The sequence below is a fragment of the Spea bombifrons genome, chromosome 5, assembly GCF_027358695.1.
Source record: "Spea bombifrons isolate aSpeBom1 chromosome 5, aSpeBom1.2.pri, whole genome shotgun sequence".
Classification (NCBI taxonomy): Eukaryota; Metazoa; Chordata; class Amphibia; order Anura; family Pelobatidae; genus Spea; species Spea bombifrons.
Window position 1 is genome coordinate 69,777,883 of NC_071091.1, and position 12,269 is coordinate 69,790,151.

A 12,269-nucleotide genomic window follows, 5' to 3' on the forward strand; every position below is an offset into this window, starting at 1 on the left:
CTCTAGCCTAGTTTTTTTTTTTTTTTTTTTTTTTTTTACACTTGCCTTACTATGTCACCTCCTTTTTTCTCTATGGGGCTTCTTCTTTTTTTATCTCTAATTCTGTCTTTTATGAGAGTAAAAGACGGTCAATCAGGACAAACCATTCGTCTCCAGTGTTCGAAGTGGAATAAAGAGACATAGCAATTGTCTTTTTTTTTTTTTGTTTTGTTTTTGTGGATTTTTTTTTGTTTTGTTTAAATAAACCATATACCCCCAAGATTAGTCCTGAAAGGCTATTGGCTAGTTCGGCTCAGATTGCAAACCACCATGAAGAGGTTTCCTGTCGGAATCTATAATTTTGAGGGCTAACTAGCATTGCATGGACATCCCGCACTGCTCTGTTTATACATTAACCCATTAAATGCCTGGTTGATGGGTGAATACTTATTTATTACAGTGTGAGAAATAATGCAATAATTTTGTTTTGTAAGCCGTGTAAACCTGACTTTTCCCGGGGCATTACTGCTTTTTTAAAAGCCTTTATTTGCTGTTTTTCTAAGTAACATGGAGAAACTCGTTGAACCCCTGCGAAAAGAAATGAGACAGTAATGGTTGCCACGTGGCTGCAGATAACACGGAAACTTAATTTCATTTAGGGACCGCTCCTTTTGTTTTAACATTCGACATTAGTCATATGACCTTGTTTGTAGGCCATTTTATCTGTGTTTATTTCAAAGTAGACACTGTTTAGTTGTTAATAGGTAATTATTCATGTATGAAACTCATTTTTAGGACACTTTGAGATGGTGGCTTATTATATACAGGTACAAAATTACAAGACTTCTCTACTGAATAGTGATCCTAAATATTTAAATGTAAATTAAGCCCCATGTTATACCTGAGAGAATACAGTATCTGGTGCCTTTTTGTGTTGAAAATATTGGTTTCCTTTTCCTGCTATGCACATGTTACGACGATTATGTTTAGTTTTGAGCAAAATAAAATAGATCCCTTTTGAAATGAGGGTAAATCCATAGGGATCTGCATTTGTTCGCTCCGCTTAGTCTTACTTGCTGATGGTTTTGAGATGAATACAGTTACCGGTTTCCAACCGCGTTTAAGTCTGGCTTAGAATGTTGTGCATGCACGGACGCGCTGTTCCTCTCCCCCCGCTGTGTGACTTCTAGAACAGAATACACATTACCAGCAGCTGGACGGGAAGGTGCGGATCAGCGTGGCTCCACAGCATGCAGGCAGGAACCCGTGATGCCTTGTCTGAGCGCTCGATTCCGCCGAACAAGAGGGTTCCACAAGGAAAAGTGAAGCCGGTAGTACCATTACTTCAGTATGCCGCACTATTCTCTTCAAAACCACACAGCCTGCTTTAATCATATATACACTTGAGTTCTGAAGACTTACTGCGGACACGTCGTTCTTCGTATCCCCGGCCAGATTACCCCTTTGGGCTGCATTCAAATCAATGTGTCCATGCATGGTCCAGTTTCCTTCTTCTTCGTTAGATCACCTATACGTATTTTTGTTTCATAAAGCCAATTAGGGATTCCCTAAGGCCATGTTAATTTGTGTATAAACACTTCACCGTGCCATCGCCAACATCAACCCTCCCTTTGTTTTGGAATATTGAAATATTAGTAATGTTGCCCGTAGAATTGTGAATCCCTGCCCTACCCAGACCTGGGCAGAATCCGGGTTGCACTTGTATGATATCGGTTTCCTGTTACTTGTGAGTAAGGCTTTTTGTATCCTGTATTCAATAGACAATGAAGTATGGAGATTTAATAGGGGTTGCCTTGGGCGAAAGTGAAAATAAGCAAAGAGTAGCGGTTTTCGCATTCTTTAACTTTCCTTTGGCATCTGTTACTCAACGGTCACAGGTCACAGAACAGATTTACCTTTCTCTTCCTAACAGGGAAAATAAAGCTGTAAAAGCTGAGGATTTTTTTCCCCCAAGGCAAAATCTGTTTCCGTTTTCAGGAATGTTCAGTCCAACCCAGAACAGGTTCTGGATAAGATTTCACTACCTGCGATGATGGGATTCTGGCAATAGACACGTTTCTCATTGGCATACTTTACCATGAGAGCATCAGGACGTTTCTGGAGATCACTAGTGTACATAAAAACATCTAGATGTTCTGCACGATAATCTGGAGATTAGTAACGAGGCTGCGCTGCCCCCAAGACCAGTTTTGAATTTTAAAATGTACCACACCAGGACCACTATTTTTTTCATTATTTTTTTTTTTTCTTAAGCCATAAACCGTTCCAGAATTTGCATCTCGTTTTTAATTTCAACGGAAGGTGTTGAAGACCCATGACGTAAACACCAAGAAGATGTTTTAGGACCTAATTTAGCTGCATTCATGAATGACCGGCATTTCAGATCTGAACATAAAGTGAAAACTACAGTGCTGTATATAGTAACGTAGGCTGGGATTAACAAAATCCTGATTTAATATACATTTGCTAACCCGCAGACCCGGAGGCAGCCATTGTTGCCAGTCACGTTATATATTTTGGATGACATCCTCTGCTCAACCACCTCATCAAGCTGATTCTTTATGGTAGCAATAATGAAGTCCAGTTTATACAATGAAATATTTTCCTCCATTAGTGTCAGGAAGGGTGATTTAGACTGAGGTATTCGATTGTTTACCACAAGGCAGTATGATAAGGAGTGCTAAGAAAAGTGTGCTAAGAAAGCTAGAAACATGCAGTTTTCTGAAAACCTTACAGCAGGTTTGAACTGTTTAAAAAAGAAAAAAACAGCACAATTCTTCTTGCGCACTGGGTTATAGTGTGAATGAGAAGATGTCTATCTATCTCTTTAAATAGGTGTTCTGTGGTTGGCTTTGCTTTCTATGCCATGGAAACATATTTTTTGTTTTTTCCTGGAAAGTATTAGACTAACGTTTTGGAGAAAAACAAGTTTTGACATCGCTGGCATCTGTAAATCCTGGGAATTGGTGTAGCCCGTCCCTTTACATGACCTGACGATGGAATTCTTATTATGTGATAAATCAAGAGCCTTGACGTTCTGTCCATTTAGAGAGAAGCCAAAGGTCATGATACTTGTGTGGCCCCTGCTAGGAATTTGTTGACTGGTAAAAGATTTGGTCCATTTAATCTGCACACCTTTTTCTGCTGTAAGGACTCAAGCCTTAATCAGTCCTTGGTCTTGCCTTAGATTCAGAATAGGTGTATGCCTGTCCCATGTATGTGCACGTTTCTTTGCTGTATTAGCCTCTACCACTTCTACTGAGAGGCTGTTCCACTTATCCATCACCACCTTAGTAAACTAAAACGCCTTTACATTTTACATGTATGCTTTTACAGTAGAGAAAAGGGCAAACTGTGTGTGTGTGTATCTATGCATCTGTCGCAGACCCCTTTGACATTTGAGATGATGTCTAACTATAGGGTGTTACTAATTATAGCCAGCAGGTAGAATTCCTCTGTGTTTTGAATCATTACAATGGATTATAGCATGTTCACATGAAAGCCCTTTAACCTGGAATAATTATACACTTTGTGACAAGTGCCTTTTTCCTGATACTTTACATGCACATACGTTTTGTTGTGCTGTTGGGGCCATTACCATAGATCTAGAAGGTCTTGACCCAAGGGTTAAGGCTTTGCACATAAATAATCCTATGTGAGGTCTCCTACTGATAGCAGGTCACTGGTGTGTATATTTACGCTAATTAATGCACCAGCTGTTCCAAGTCCCAACAGCTTTATGGGAAGAACGCAGAAGTGACCTTTCAAATTCCTCGAACCACTTAGAGTAGATCTGTGGCTTTATCCGGATTTTACATTCAATAGTTCAGTACCCTAAATAAACATTTCTAATGTTTATAGATCTAAAACACCAGAAACCCACCATTTGGATACCATTGGGGGTAGCCAGCTAGACTGGTTTATTCTTGCCGTTGTTTCTCCCTTGGTAACTTATTTGAACCTTTTTGAAGTGTTACCAAAAAACAAGACATTTATTGATACTTGTAAATTGTACCACCAAGTTCGATGCTTCTGGAATGGTCTTGCTGTCGGAAGCAGTTGATTACATGTTGATTGGAGCTTAGTCTTATACTGCCTTGTCCTAGGGCAGACGTGGTACATTCTCTTCTTGGGATCGCTAAAGACTGGATCAGAGTCTGATGTAAGCACAGAATTCTTAGAGATGTGTTTGTCAATTCAAGTTTAAGGAAACCTATCTGCTGAAATACCGTGGATACATTTTTGAATGCCACTCACAAAACATGGCAAAGAAACGGGCTTAGACTAAAGGTAAACAGAACTATGTAGTAGAAAGAAAAAGATAAATTGCATCTTTGGGCCAACAGGGCAAGAGCAAAGGCAGCCCAACTTGATGGCCTAAGGTTTAAAACTCAACTGAGTTCCTTTACACTACCACCCCACAAATGGGAAAGGCAACCAAGGCACATGTGTGAGCTGTTACACAGGAAAGACCAGGAAGACTTGCATTCGGGCACCCTGGATGACGTTTGATGGCAACGTGCCACCTGGACACGCTCCTCATGTCATAAGCATATATTTAAGCAAATGTTGTTCCCAGTCAGTCCATTATGGTGAAAAAATATATCCGAATATGGTTAATAAAGACCCCTGTAATCACTTTAACAGGTGGTAGTCTAGGGAGAGAATATGTTCTGAGAACCCTAAATAGCGATGGTCAAAAAGATACATAGCTTAGAATACCAGAAACTTCCTCTGTAGAAGCACAAATAAAAAAAACAAGTTGATCTTGGAGAGCAAATTGTTTTTCCTCTTATAATATTTGCTACAGTAAGCACTTTTACCCTCTGCTTAAACAGCCTTTCCTTTTTAAACGGCTCCATTGGAAGATATTCAACAAAACTCATTTTACTATTCAGACAAAATTAGACGTACTAGCGCAATGTGTAGGCACAGAAATATAAGCATAAAAAAACAATTGGTTCTGCCAAATGCTTATTAGGCTTATATCAGATATACTTTTCTTTCTTACAGGTTCTCTGGCCCTTTATTTACTAAAGAATCCCCTCCTGCATCTTTTTTCCCCCTTGTAGTTGGTATAGAGACTTTACTATCCTTTTACAACCCGGGAAAGGATGATATACAACAGGGACTTACGTTATCAAACCGGGAAGCAGAAGGAATGGGGAGGATCAAGAGTTTAGAGTGAGGTTTTAAACAAATGAATTTAACCTGTCAGATGTCTACATCAAGGCCACCTCACATGTTAGGTGGATTTCCACTACCGTGTTAAAAATCTGCTGAGAGGATGGGGTCTAAAGTTTTCAAAAGCTAAGAAATAGGCTAGCTGAGGTAGGACTTGGTTTTCAAAGACATCAGAACAAGGGTCATATTTTTTTTTATATTCTCTAAAAGGCAATCCCTTGAGGACTTTGCTTCCTCTCATTGTCATGATCTGAAGGCAACCAAAGCCCGAGAAAGTACTTGGACCTAGTTTTGTGATCTATAATACTTCCCATTAGGTGACTAAATGTTTTCATGGAATTCCGGGTTCATTCATCGTTCCAGGAAAAGCATACGTTTGGAACCTCGTATAAAGAATAGGAAGATCTTCTCCAGCTGTTGTCATCTTATTCTTAACCCACTTTTAAAAATGGCTGGTGGTGAGGTATTTGGCTAGAAACACTATGGGATATATGTATACTTGAAGCTTAATTTAGGACAAGTCAATCACCATTGACCACCTTCAGTTAAAGGCTTTAGTTAATTTGCTGGGAGTTAATGTTACAGCACATTCCTCCAGGCAATATGTGTAGGTCCGTGACTTTATAAACATGTCCTGTCGGTGTAAGACTAAGGTTGAGTGGCTGTGTTTAACGTTTTTCTCTAGAGGGGTTACAATTTATTAGTCTTTTTTCAAATTGGCTCCTCATTCTTAACCTTGCTTTCTCCTTCTAAATGTTGCCCTCTGAGCGTGTCAGATACTAAGACCTTTATTGGGTATGTATGAATTAGATACTGCGCAGGTCCTATTGTATGCACGCTAGTCTGAAAAACTGCCTAAAAAGAGAACTTTAAAAAAAAAAATAATTTTAATTATTATTACTGGTTTCACAAACAAAGTAGCCTCCGGATCTGCATATGCCATGCTGGGACGCGCTTTATGTTTCCATTAACTGAAGCACTTCTGTTGTAACTCACAACAGGGCTCACAGTCCTACTGTTTTGAGGTCCCTAAGCTTCTTGTGCCTTTTGGTTAAATGTTTGTTTAGAATTTCATTTGCTTTTTTAGAAAAAAATTTGATTTTATTTAGAGCAAAGCCTATATCTATATCTCTAATATTCTTTGTTTATGGCCAGTTCTGAGGCTTCTATGGTAGACTTTTCCTCTTTAAAGATGTACAGAATTGACAATGTAATGTTTTAAATGTTGTTTCAATGGCAACTTTTGAAGTTCGTATAGAAGTTATGAGCCAAACAGCCAAATCTTCTAGGAGGTTAGTCCTCAAATGAAATGACAAGTAAAGTTACGAGCCAAGGCCACCTGGCTCCTGGGATTTGCCAAGCTCTGTGGTATACCATGTGCAGTGTAGCAGTTTTTAGGACATACAGAGAAGGGTCTACTGTGCCTAACAACTGATGACTTTTGCAGATTGTGTTCCTTTGCCTCTGGGGTCTGATGTTCAGAAGGTCACGGAGACCACAAAAACCCTTCCTTGCACAGGGACGCGTTCTTTGCTCTCAGCGTATCGGTGCTTTGCCTGTCCTGCTAACCAAATGGACACCGACTTGGATTACGCTTAAGTCACATAGACTTGTGCAACAATTTGCGTTCAGATGCATTTATTTGGACATGTTATGGGTTTGTAATGTATTATATGTATGTGTGAAATTCTTGCATGTGGAATCCTGTGTACACCGTCCACCAAAGCAAACGCTGTATATCACTGTATGGCCTCTCTACCCACCCTAGTTTGGGATGAGATGATAATACATAGTTTCAACTGCAGTATTAAATCTGCAATTAACTCCTCCTTCTTACAACTTTTCTATTCCGCTGCACCAGAGGGGTAATTTATAGTTCGTTATCAGAGTTTATAAATATGTATGTGTATAGATGCATGGGGCTTTGTCAGCATGGTGGGGCTTAAAGAGCAAACCAGTGATTGGATCCCTCCCAAAGTGACCAAGACCTTGCACGCTGACCACTATTGGGGCTGCTGCATAGTGCTTGGGGGATGAGGTGAAGGGTTGCTGGATAGTGTTGTGTGATGGGTGGGGGCCTGCTGGGTAGAGTTTTGAAGAGAAAGGAAAGGAAGGAGAGAGATTAGAAGAAAAAAAACAAGTGTTTGTCATTTGGAAAACAGGCATGCACATCATTGTGGATTGCTGTGATCATTATGTAATGCTGTTTCCATGATGGGCTGAAAGTGATATATCCCTATCAAAGTGTTACTGAGAAACAGTGCTTTTGTTAATTTGGGTTTGATACGTTTTTAAGTATGTTTATATAGGCTCTTGTCAAGTTTTATGCCCACTTTTTGTATAAAACATGCAATTCCACATTTTGCTAAATGCACTCCTCCCAAGCGTCTCTCTTATTCTTTCCTCCCCTGAGGTGACACTTTTCTATGTGCTCAGAATATTGTTTGGGCGCGAGAGGCCTAAAAATCATGCTTTGTATAGGAACCATGGAAACGTGGTTATACATTAAATTGTTCATGGTATTTAGAAAAAGTGTAATAATGATTAGTTAAATAAACATCTATCACAAAAGTCTTGGCAAAGCTCTGCCTCTAGCCATGCCTTCAACAACCCCCCCCATGAGGAATGTAAATAGAAGATATGTTGGTGGACCTGACTAAATCTAACTTCAAATATTCAAATAAACGATTAACTAGATTTTAGCAGTCACACCAACTGGCTGTCACTAATGTTTGTGGTATCCAGTAGATCTACATTAAAAGTCTTGGGGACGGCATCTCCGTCAATGTAAAAATGGGTCCTCTATTGCTCCATCTTCTCTGTGACTGATGGTAAAAGTCAGCTTGTATATTTCAACTGAGAAAGTATTGTATTGCATGTTTATCATGGACCATCCTAATAACTGTGTGTACCACCCTTTGTAACATACACATGTATAAATTATCTAGGGCTGCAACTAACGATTATTTTAATAATCGATTAGTTGGCCGATTATTTTTTCGATTAATCGATTAATCGGATAAAAAAAACAATATGCAAATTTTTCGTTTATTTAAAATAATTTTAAGAACTAGATGTTAAAAACAACTTGCATTGTGCCCCCACCCCTTTGCACTGTGCCCCCACCCCCACTCTGCCCTGCATCCCCACCCCCACTCTGCCCTGCACCCAGTCTCACACCCTGACCTGCCCCCCCACCCCCACTCTGCTCTGCACCCAGTCTCACACCCTGCAATGCCCCCCACCCCCACTCTGCTCTGCACCCAGTCTCTCTCTCTCTCTCTCTCTCTCTCTCTCTCTCTCTCTCTCTCTCTCTCTCTCTCTCTCTCTCTCTCTCTCTCTCTCTCTCTCTCTCTCTCTCTCTCTCTCTCTCTCTCTCTCTCTCTCTCTCTCTCTCTCTCTCTCTCTCTCTCTCTCTCTCTCTCTCTCTCTCTCTCTCTCTCTCTCTCTCTCTCTCTCTCTCTCTCTCTCTCTCTCTCTCTCTCTCTCTCTCTCTCTCTCTCTCTCTCTCTCTCCTCCCCCCCCCCCCCGTTTCGCACAGACAATAGACATAAAGAGTACTTACCTCCGCTACGAACTTGTTCCACTTCAAACTTGATAGTAGACGCGCGTCACCTCCGTCGTCACGTAGCATGAAGAAGGCGGAGACTGCAGAGCGTGGAGCAGAACCGGGGAACGCAGGCGGAGGTAAGTAAAAGGAGCCTAGTGCTCCAACGACGAATCGATCACTCGATTAATCGATAACGGAAATCGTCGACAACGATTTCCGTTATCGATTATTATCGATTTTATCGATTCGTTGTTTCAGCTCTAAAATTATCCTTTCCATCTGTGAAAGTGGGTATTGGGGAACTGGGGTAATGGAGGCAGATGACTCTATCTGCAATCTGCTTCTGGTATGCCCAGCTTGTGCTCATCTACCACGTCCCTGGGCTAGTGCTTGCCCAGCCAGAGTTAGTGTGTGTGTGTGTGTGTGTGTGTGTGTGTTTTGGTCCATTGGAGAAGCCTGTTTCTTTTTTCCTGTCTTGACTCTGTCAGATAGCTTTAGTCTACCAGAGACATAAACCTTATTGACATAGATTAGCATCCTTATCTGAAAGAACAGACACTTCCAGTGCTTTCCCCTGATAGTTCAGGAATGTGATCATCGCGCCCCCGCAGTATCTGGCTCTGTTTAATAGCATCCTTCACGTGTGAATCACTGACAACGTAATGTTTCATGAATGATGCCGACTGTGTCATTCAGCATCAAAGTTCTAAAGCACTTTTTGCAATCTGGGTTTCACACAAACATTTTTTTTGGAGTTTTTTGGAGGTTTTTATAAAGTAACAATTTACTTTTCCAGAGCTGGTGATCCAGGAGCCATGGGCAAAGCTGGTCAGCTGTAGATCAGTGTTTGTATGGCTGGCATATGTTCCCAAAGGTCATAACCAAACAATAAGATAAAACCATTATAGCAGTATCGCCTTAAATGTATAAGATGCTTTATAAACAGAGTTGGGAAATCAAAGTGCCCCCCCCCACTTACTAAGTGCAGCGTTATCTCTGCCGCCAAAGACTTTTATTAAAAGAGCTTTCTAGTGGTTATGTTTCTTGACTTCGTTTTTTTTCTTTTCTGGTAACCATTCTTGTATAATTTGAGTCGTGCTTATCTTGCTGTGTATTTGACAGATTCCTGGCCGAATGGTTTCAGGGAATAAAGCTAAAACACTAGAAAGGATTTCTTCTTTTAGGTTACCCTTGGGTCCAGTGCGTAAGGATCTTGATGTTCTAATCGTCTGTCTCTTATTTAAAAACCAAAAAAAACTTGTAATGATTTATTTAAAAGGCATATTGTTCTGTTGATGTCTTTCTCCGGTGCTCTTTCGCTGTTGAATCGATCCCCATTTGCAGCTTTGTTGATTTGCCAACTTTTAAAAATTATCAGCAACTCTAATGTACGGTCAGGTCTCGTGTTTCATTGAGTGCAAATACAGATTGTGTGCATTATTTGCAAGGATTTACCTGGTTTACTATACATTTCCACTGAATTTTAGTATATTTAAAACCATTAGACAATCTTAAAGGGACATTTGGTTGTGTTTAGTAGAAGTCTTTGCTTTGGTTGTGTTTAGTAGAAGTCTTTGCTTCTTTTTTTGAGAGGCGTCATTGGCATGGTAGTCGAGTACCTTTTGGGTTTGGGTCTGTAGCCTACACTAGTCTTTTTAATGTACTGTAATCCTAAAACAAGCTCCTTGGAGCCTATCTTCCTAACGCTGCTACTTCATGAAGTCATGGAAGCACCCTCTTAATGAATAATAATACATTTTTATATGTTGTTTTTTTGTGGATGAGCAAGTCTTTCTGCCAATAATGGGTTATGTTGTCACGGGAAGATTAATTCATCACTCAAACATTTAATAACCTGTTTGTGTAACACCAGGATACGTGTCACCTGATGACACACTCATACTAGAAGTCCCAACTTGTATCATTTCATGCAGAGGACATCCCTCAAGTGTGATGAGCAGCTGACAGCTCCGGCACTCAATTTGTGATCTCTTTCTCTGTGTTTGTGTTCTATTTTTCCCCATTTCCGTGCCCTTTCTTTCTGTTAAATCTCCATTGTGAATTTAATGTTTTATCTCTACATCCTACTGGCAGCAGAATAGATGAAACTTCGTATTTTCACTGACCAAGAGGACCACAACCCTCTATGGCAACTGTCTGTAGGCGAGCACTGGCCAGTGGAAATACTATACATTAAATGGGCCTGTTACCTTCCCAAATCTGAGATTTTAATGGCTTGCATAATAAACATGTATAATGTTACCTAGGAGTTAAAATAAGAAATAGGTCTATTAGAAAATCTGTGACCCCAGTGAACTCCACAATTGCAGACCTTTTTAGTATTATTTATTTCTTACTTATTAATTACATATTTCTCTCCACTTTGGCAGCCTTAGAAGTGCGTAAGGGTGAGAAGAAGAAAGGGGCGAATTGAGGACAATGAAGTAATTATTCAGGTGTTACTCACATTTCCCAGAAACCGGCTTCTGTTCGTATACGGTAGCCTCCAACTAAAGTATATATCTGTGAAGAAATGATACTGATAATAAAAGAAATAACAAACAAGTTTAGATAGTTGTAAAATGGATTGGCATGCTGATAGAAGAGGTTTGTGTATATTATTAAAAAAAAATACACAGGTGTAGCGTGGTTGAAAAGTTTTTAATGATCGGAGAAGCAGACTTTTTCCATTGCATTTGTTTTTTGGAGGATGAGTAACCACACTGATTCTGACTACACAGGTGTGTATTGTGATGCCACTTGTAGTCACAGTGGTGTCTAGAATAATTTTGGTTTTCAGGCACAACTGTATAGTGCATGTATGTGGTGCGTGTATGTGCATTGAGTGTTTTGGACATCTATCTTACTGGCTGCGTGGCTTGGCTTGCCCACACAGGCTGAATGTTGTCAGTTCCTCATCTAATAAATGAATTGTCTCACTAAAGCCGGTGAGTGAGCTCTGAATACAGACTGACTTATCTATGATATCAGCTCCTTGTTGTTCTCCTGGCTTCTGAAGAAGTGCGCACAGTTCTCCAAACCCCACCTAGAGTCGGACCTTTTTAGGAGAGCATGTGTCCCGAAAGCCTACAAGATGCTAGCCTGTCGAAAACACAAAGAATGTGCAGCCCAACATTCCCTTCCTCTCCATGAAGATTAGAAAGGGCTTTGAACATCTGTGCTAGAGTCCATCAGACTGCCCAGTCCTGCAGGCCTATCCTATTATGAAAACGGCTTCTCCCTCACCTGCCCAAGGAATGCAGGGGGCTTACCGGCCACTTTATGAGCCTACGCTTCTGTGTTCCTTCACTGCCAGAGGGGTTTATAATGCAATATATATCATTCCTTCAGTCACATTTTATCAGTAGTGCCAATACGTTAGCCTAGGGAGAGATAGTAACCAAATTACAGGTAATAGTAAGAATCACAAATGTTGCTAGTAATCTATATCTGCCACCACATTAAAAATATTGTGCTTCATTTAAAAAAAAAAAAAAATTATAAAAAAAAATAAATATACACACACACAGTAAAT

General features: G+C 40.2%; 1 protein-coding gene across 2 annotated transcripts in view; it reads left to right on the forward strand.

Annotated features, from left to right (window-relative positions):
- The window catches only part of PARD6G (par-6 family cell polarity regulator gamma), a 38,010-nt gene that overhangs the window by 9,671 nt on the left and 16,070 nt on the right, over positions 1-12,269 (forward strand). The gene's annotated exons all lie outside the window — the stretch shown is intronic.